Raw genomic sequence first — 9,261 nt, forward strand, 5'->3', positions numbered from 1 at the left:
CTTCCTCGGGTTGGTTCAACAGTTGACCATTACACGAGACTTTAAATGCTTTCGGTCCTCGTATGTTAACCCATCCACAAAACACTTCACCAATTCCCACAATTCAATCTGGTGGTGTGAGCATTTTCTGATAATCTCTTTGAATCTGGTGAATGCCTCGTGAAACAGTTCGTCCAATAAATGTAAAAAGTGGTGAATCTCCATTCGGGCCTCGTTTGTCTTCGATTGTGAGTAATACTCGTTTAGGAACACCTGCTGCATCTCGGCCCAACTTGCAATATTGTGCATCGGTAGCGAGTTAAACCAATGTTTTGCTTTGTCTTTTAGTGAAAACTGGAATAACCGCAATCGAACCTCATCCTGGTCAAACGTACCGTCACCAATCGACCCGCAAATAGCTGAAAAATCGGAAATGTGAGAATAAGGGTCTTCAGAAGCCATCCCATGAAATTTGTGGCACGATGTTAATGTAAGATGACCGGGACTTAAAAGTATCTTGTCCCGGCAGTCGCACCTGTGAAACAATTGGGGATGGTCCGTCTGAAATAGTCGGTCTGAACCGACTGTTATCACCCTGAACCAGGGCTACAAAATTTCTCCTCCGCCCCCTCGGATTTACCAAACCTCCTCTGTTCACCTGAATACCTCGAACTCTTTCGGCCCTTTCTGCCCGATTAACTCTGTTGCGCCCAATACCGTTTCTTCCCTATTTTTGTTAACTACATCACCCTGTCTCTGATTTACTAGTTCTTCCACCAGTTCATCCCAATTTTCATCACCCTCGTTTTCTGGCTCAACAACCTCATTCTTTCTAATTCGCCCATTTACTTCGTTATCAGCTTCAAAAACTTGGCCCACATCATTCTCTTCCCTTTCTTCTTCAACTTCTGAATGCATGCTGGCACGATCGTCATCAAGATCAATCCGAACTCTGCGTCTAGGGGTGCTATTTGGGGCTGATGGTCAAACCTGATAAAATTTTTGGTTTCGGTTTCGGTTCCTAGAAAAACAAGCTGAGTTATTCTGGTTGTTTTGCTGGTTGGAATTAAACGGTGGAGGTGGGTTTTTTGAGTGAAACGTGTTATTTTCTGGGTGTGGGTTCGGGTCTTGGTTCTGGTTTTCATTCTAATTCTGGTTTTGGTTTTGGTTTTGGTTTTAGTTCAGGTTTGGGTTTTGACCTTCCATATTGGATGTTCTATTATGGGATCGGTTCCGCCAAGCTAGTCTTTCAAATTCGGGCTCGAAAACAAGCGGTGACTGTCTGCCCGAGTGGCGGGTGTGCATAAACCTGTTACTGAACAAACAACACACCTCGCGTAAAATGGAAAAATAAATAAAAACTAGAAATTAAAACTAAAATAAACTACTCTAAACACAAAAATCAAATAACACGAAAAACACTAAGCGCACTAATTCCCCGCAACGGCGCCATTTTGATGCTAGACTGTCGCTGTCTAGTCAAAAACAAGTAATATCAGTTCCTAATCACCTAATAAAGCTAGAGTAAGTAGGGTGTCAAACACAAGGAGTATGTGGTCAATGTAAATCGTGCAAACAAGTTTTAATATTATAAAGTAATATGTTTTATTGCTGATCATACAAGCAAGTATGTTGATTTTAATAATGATTAAGCAAATTCACGAATTCAAGCAATTAACAAAGATGAATCATCCGCGAGGAAGTATGTAATTTAACAATTTCTCATGCAACCTAACCGATTAATTATCACAGACTGACTAAAGACTGATTAACGAGTTAAACCTTAGGCACCAACAATCGGTAACACACACCACTGGTTATCAAACGGTCCCTACCATTGTGACTCAACTAAGGCCAATTGTGTGCTTTGTTGTATTTAGTCTAGTCAAACAGCCATATGAGCAATTACTATAGCAACTAGCAAACTAATCGTTCTGATCAACGTAAACCTAAACCGATTGAATGCACAACAATACTAAATATCAATACTCATAAATCAATCAATGATAATTACAAATAGTATGTTTTTGGTTACATTAAAAACTGAATGAAATACAAACTTTACATCCCGGGAATAAAACTGAGAGATTAGCCGAGCCTCGACATCTTGTAATATTCAATAATGATGATATGGAACATAAACGTGGCCTCAGTATGATCCGGAATGGTGGAATCGCCTCTTTTTTGCTCTGAAAATCGCCTGGAATCAATTAATGGAAGATAGGGTCGAGCTTGATGAAAATAACATAAAACCCTAAATTTCCCGTTTGCGTCACCCATCGCGATACGCGATGGGGTCTTCTGTGGTCCATCGTGTATCGCGATGGACCATGGTCAAACTTTCATTTAAATCCCATCGCGTATCGCGATGGGTCTTCTCATCAGCTTCCAAAATAAAAATTTCTTGAATTGCATGCTGGACGTCTCGGATCTTCATCCCGTGCCTCAGCAGGTCCAAATTAGCTGTTTTAACGTCTGTGACCTGAAATACAATAGACATGTATGAAGTATCGAAGTTCCCACAATAAACAGCTAAAACTAATAAATAAATGAACTAAAGTATATACAAATTAACCAACCATCACATACGCAGCTAAATGTAACAAAAAAAGGCTACTAGTCGCCGATTAAATACAAAAAAACTTCTAACCACTGGTTAAACACTTAAACAGGGACCTAGTTGACAGCTAAGTTCTAACAAATGTCTATTTTGAATATTTTCTTGGTTAATTAACATCACAATTTTGAACATATATTTTTTTAATTTTTAATTCAAACAACGATGATACGCATACATAAAAAGGATAAATAATTATTTTTAGTGTTATCTTTGATGCATTAGTTAAATGTAATCAGATGACATGCAATTTTAATTGGGACTCACTAAAAATATAAGAAAACTTGTTTTAGAACTAAGTAGACGTGGGTAAACAAATCGGTTAATTGAAACGAACCGAAAACCGAACCGGTTTGAAACCGATTATGTAGAAACCGGTTTGGAACCGATTGAAACCGGAGTTTGGAACCGGTTTGTATTTTTCTCCCCAAAAACCGGTTTCAAACCGGTTAACCGAACTGAAACCGGCCAAAACCGGACAAAAACCGGTCAAAACCCGAATCGAAACCGATCGTAACATGGTAAAAACCGGTTTCACCTCGAACCGAAACCGATCATAAACCGGTTTTGACTTTTTTTTTATCAAACCGAACTGGTTTTGAGTTTTAAATCGGTCTGTGCACCTCTAGATCTAAGTACCATCTTTTTAGCTAGCGCGTCTCTTTCGTTAAAAAAAATTACACATGGATACTTATTTAGAGCATTCTCGACTTGTTTACCCACGTCTAATTAACACGGGAACACTTATTTAGAGCATTCTCGACCTATCTCTCATTCTTATCTCTATAATTACATTAAAAAAACAGTACAAGTCTCTCATGTTCAATTAAATAATATTTTTTTATACTGTTATTATTATAGTTTATCTCTCTCCTCTACTCACAACTAATTCAACAAATATTAAAATATAAATAGAGGCATACAAAATTTTTCCCAAATTTACAAAAAAATCACTACTTTTCTCTCTCTACCCAATAATTTACACTCACAATCACTCAAAACACCATCCTGTAATTTACAATCCCCTGTCACATAATTTTGAAGGATAGGATGAGAATGCTCTTAGACCACCCACAATGGGGCGCCTTTAATGGGGCAATTAGGCTCCTTTGGGCACTGAACACCACCAAAGGGGGCCCTTAAGGTGGGACGCGGAGCCAAGGGTCATTCCAACGATCGGCGCCTTTGTGGTGTGAATGTAGGTCCCCCTATCAATGGCTACACTAACGTTAACTTTAAAAAAAATTAATTTAATTATTTTCTATATAATACAAACCATATTTTCAATTTTTACTCAAACAAATCTCAAATTTCACTCAAACAACTCTCAAATTTCACTCAAACAACTCTCAAATTTCACTCTAAAAATTCTCTCAAGTTTCTACCATGGATCCTTTCTCAAACCTAAATCCGAACACAAGCTCGAGCTCAAACCCGAACCCAAACCCGGACCAGTGGGATCCGTCTCAAAGGTGGTAGGCTAGTATGCTCGCAAACAACAATGACCCTAACAACCCTTTCTATGCCAACCAACATGTACCCGTAATCCCTCCAACCATGCGAACGTTCCCAACAATATGTTCTATCGAATTCCAATGCCATTTATGCCTCCGTCAACCCAAACACCCCAAACCCAAATACCCGAAACCCAAGTTCCCGAAACCTAAGTAGACGAACCGCAAGTTCGTCGTAAACGAAGTCATAAATGAAGGTTGATTTCGGTCAAACAACTATCAAAAAGGTTGAAAGAAAAAGTGGGAAGATGATGAGGAAGCGGCGTTGGCGCAAGCGTGGATCGACTCATCCGAAGACTCAGTTCAAGGTAAATCATCAAATTACTCATATATATTTCATGTTTATTTTTTGTTAACTAATACTAAGCTTTTATATGTATAGTAAGTGACGATAAACACACCACGGAATTTTGGGAAGAAATACGTACTAACTTCTTTGATATAATGGGTCGAGGTCGCTACCGCGGGGAGGATTCTGTCTCCAACAAATGGAAGGCAATGGTAAAAAAATGAACTTCTCCAAAATTCACAATCGCGTTACAAACATTAAAGGAAGCGGCACGAACGATGTCGACCTCATTGAGACTTGCTTAAAACAATACAAGTCCCTTAATGGTGCCGATTTCGGTATGTTGGAAATTTGGAGGAAATGCACGAGTTCGTCAAAGTGGCATCCGATCCCGACATCTTCACCGCGACCGTCCAAACGGTCAAAGACAATGTCTACTTCGGCAAATCAATCGCCGTCTCAAGCCGGGTAGGATCCACGTTCTTAATTTAACTTAAACGAGATTGATCCCGATATTCTTTTTGATGAACCAGATGAGTTGCCACGTCTGGTAGGAAGAGAAAAGACCAAGGCGGCGGCTAGAGGTGGGGGATCTTCGGCTAGAACGACATCCTCGATGAGTTCCGATGTGAGCTCGCGTTTTGACAACTTGGAGCTTGCACTTAAAGAGTTTGCCGATGCAAAAAAACACTCAAAAAATGAACTCAAGATAATGCATGAAGAAAGAAAAGCGATGCATGCGGAATACAAAGCCATGCAAGAAGAAAGAAAGAAAGCTAACTCAGAGTGACAACGAGAAAATGATTTCAAGCTTCTCTCAAAGGATCTCTCGCATCTAGATAGGGTGGTCACACATGAGTTTTTGCAGAAAAAAAAAAGCCAGGATAATGGCAAAATACGCAAATGATGACGGGAACGAGAACGAGGACGACGAATATTAGTTATATTTTTTTGTTTTTTATTTGTACGTTTTTTATTTTTTTTATTTATATGTCTTTAAGTTTAATTTAGTTTGATTTTTATTATTATTGTATTTAATAAATTTGTTGGTTTTTTTTGTTTTATAAAAAAAAGTTAAAGGGGACTTCGATGCCCCCTCACCATAGAGGAGCATCTTTGGGTGGGGCTTTGATGCCCCCAGTGCCCACTTGACGCTAACATGGCATTGTGGAGGGGCATCAATGCCTCTCACCATAGAAGATGGTCTTATTCATCATTGAATACACCTTAGCATGTTTAACTCAATTTAAAGATATGATATTTGAACAACGATATTCGAGCCGGGGGTCTCACCGGAAGCAGCCTCTCTATCCCTATGAGGTAGAGGTAAGGATGTCTACATCTTACCATCTTCAGACCCTGTCATAGCTTTGCTATTAGTGTGATATACTGGGTACGATATTTGAACAACGATAAACAATTAACAGGGGATTTTGGGAAGTACAAGAGAACGAAAATTGTAAATCAAAAAGAAACATACATCAACCCACCAAGTAACACGAACAAACAAAATCGAAAAACCAAAAAACCAAAATAGAATGCTAAAACTTAAAAGAGTGTAGACGGTGGGCAACACTACTTTGACCAACTAATAGCATGTAATATGGATTTGTGGTTTATCCACCAGAATGTTAATTTGTGTTCTAATCTCTTCTGTGAACTTTGAATTTGATATTTCTTCTTAATGAACACCTGTGCATTCTTTGCTTCCCATATGAACCAAAAACTGTATAAATGCTGATGTGATATAATTTTTCCCCGGTTTTGTTGAAAATGCACCGGCATTGTCGATCATAGTCTGATGAACAAAAATTTACTTCTGTAATCCCAGACACTCCACCTCAAAATCTCTGTCCATATATCTTTTGTAGACGAACAAAAAATGCATTGGCAACACCATGTTATTATATTTTCTATATGTTTATATGGTGTTTTTTTTTACCAAATACTTAGTTAGACACTTAGACCCGTTGTATTCTTAACACGTCCATATAAAGGGTATCTTCATTAGAATAATATTAATCAATAATTCAATGCCATAAACACCTTTATGCTATCATAGCCATAAAAACTAATCACCTAGCTGCCATTGTCGTCGAACACTTCCGAGTTGTCACTTCCAACCACGTTTCCAATCATTTGCTTCACTATTTTGTCCTCCTTTCTGATCAATTGATGACAAGCAAGAATGGTAAGAATTTTTTTAGAAGTGGGGTGCATTTGAGGTATTTAATTACTTGGGGGCATTGACTTTCACTTCTAAATACAAAATTGGGTAATAGTATCTAATGATGGCAAATAAGGGTACGTTTGGGTATAGGTGTGTAAGAGATGATCAGAGAGGAGTGTTAGATCAATAAAAACCTAATTTTCATTGATAGTGGCGAATAAGCTTAATCTTGTTTGATAGTGGCGAATAAGCTTAATCTCGTTTGATACTAGCGAATAAGAGTGATTTGACAAGAGTTTACGTGACTAGATGTTATTTATATAATTTCTCATTACGCATTCTCAACCTAAATACACCACCATCTCTAAAATTTTATGGTTAATATAAAGTAAACCGGCTCATGATTATTTCTCAAAAACAACAAATTATTGCCTAAAGGATTGGAACTAAAACGCCGTGCCATTTTTTAACGTGAATGAAAACAAATTATATGGAATGTGATTAAAGAGGTATTGTGATGAAGTTTTTTTTTATGAAATGATTATCTGGGTATTTAAACGGCGAGATATGAATGTGAATGTTATTTTTGAAAGATATAAATATATGTGATATATGAATATGATTATTAAGAAGCAAATATTTCCAAAAGCTCTCATGTGAAAATTAAAGAGAAGTGATTTTTGAAGATGATATGAAAGTGATTTATGAGTGGATGATTTAAATTTATGAGCATTTGATTTTTGGATTTTGTGAATGTGAATTCAATTATTCTGACTACGCAAATCAAAGTGTCAACAAAGAATCTCTAATGCAGATTGTCTAGTTTTTCTATGTATATGTTGGTGGAACATGTGAACACAAATTATCTTCAGTTAAGTATTATACTAGTAATTAAAGTGCATTCTTATTCGTCAATAGTAAATTAGTAATTATAAATAGATAGGCTAGGTTTATTTGTCAAAATTAAAGAAAATTAACATTATTCGTCACTATCAATGGAAATTAATGTTTTTGATCTAACACATATACCTAAATCCTTACAAACCTACACCTAAATTCTTATTCGTCACTATCAAATACCATTACCCTATTTGTGACTAAAAAAGTAAGTCAACCCCCAAAGTGATTAAATCTCAAATACACTACCTTTTTTTAAAAAAAAATCGAATGGTAATGATGTTACGCCATCATTTGAATCCTCAAAATAGATGAACCTTTATCCACACATCGTTACGAACATTAAAAATATGTTTTGAATCCTTGATGACACCATAGTCATGTAGTCGTCATGGGTTAAGCTTTTCCAACTCCACGCATAGCTAGAAGGTACTTAATCATACAGATGACACACCGCCACTCATAAGACTTACAAATCGACATTTAAAATCGATTATGTTATCCTACAATGGATATATTAATTATGATGATTTATTGGTTTGTATTCTTGAAACAAACATGTTGAGATCTGTATTCATTTTCTTCAAGAAAAAGTTTGTATCCGTCACACATGAGTGTTACGCCTTCCCTCTTTGTCACACTATGCCGACCCATTCATCAAGTATCTCCTACGTTAGTTCATTTAACGTTTTCGATCTAGTTTGAGTGTCCGCTCTGAAAACGTTCCAAATGGAGGGAATAGTAGAAACATTTTCTTATTGTATCCCGTATGTGTTTATATACACAATACATATTTTTTTTCTAATGATCATTTGCGTCACTGATCGGCACTTACTCGTGTTCCACTTTCAGGAGGAAACCTCAAACCGATTCCATCTGATTTTAGTGAAAAAAAATTTGGCATTTATGAAGTTGTTAGGACTTAATATCTCCCAAAAAGAAAGTAATTTATAATGTTTAAGTTATAGTTATTTTAATTTAAGCGCCCGTCCATGTGGATGTATGTGAAATGGTGCATTCTTGTTTTGCGTTGTTCTTACACGTGTTTTATATATAGGGGAGAATTGGAGCTACCGTTCTTGTTTGTAAAGCAAGATAAATAGAATATAATGGTATGCTTGCTTTCACCAATCTAATCATCACATGGTGAAATATTTTCCTAGTGATATATTGTTTGATTAACTTTTGCATAATCATTAGCAAAGGAATGCTATGATATTTGGTGGTGGTGTTATTATATATATGAAGTAAACTTTAAGGTGATGCCTTTAATTTAAGATATATTAGCAAGATTAAAATAGGTAGATTAGACCATTCACAACATTGGAGTCCCAACATTTAATTAAACAGGAATTTAAAATTGAAGGTTTTTTCATAGCATTCAATATCTTTAACAAGCAAGAGTAATATATCACATCATTTCTATGTGATTTCCAAAGAGTACACAATCACACATGTTAGAATTGGAGTGAGCTAGCAAATCGGAAATTAGAAAACATTTTAAAATATAATAATCTTTTTGTTTTCTTGTCAAAACCTAAAGATGAAATGAAGTTAAATCTTAAATCAGATATTCATATCCAATTTGCGAAACATAAAAACAAGCAAAAAAATCCGTACAAAGTTTGAGAGATCAAACGCCAAAAGAGTTGTGTTCAAAAAGAAAGAATCGAATACGAATCGAACATAGTCAAGACCAACAAAATTGAGCTGGAAAGCTTTAACTTGATTTTTCTTTTTACATGGTCAAACCGCTGTATGTAAGGCTACCCCTGGGTAAAAGTACTAATCTGTC

This window comes from Bidens hawaiensis, unplaced genomic scaffold (assembly GCF_021521415.1).
Source record: "Bidens hawaiensis isolate Kalapana, Puna unplaced genomic scaffold, B.hawaiensis_p1.1 tig00013225_1, whole genome shotgun sequence".
Lineage (NCBI taxonomy): Eukaryota > Viridiplantae > Streptophyta > Magnoliopsida > Asterales > Asteraceae > Bidens > Bidens hawaiensis.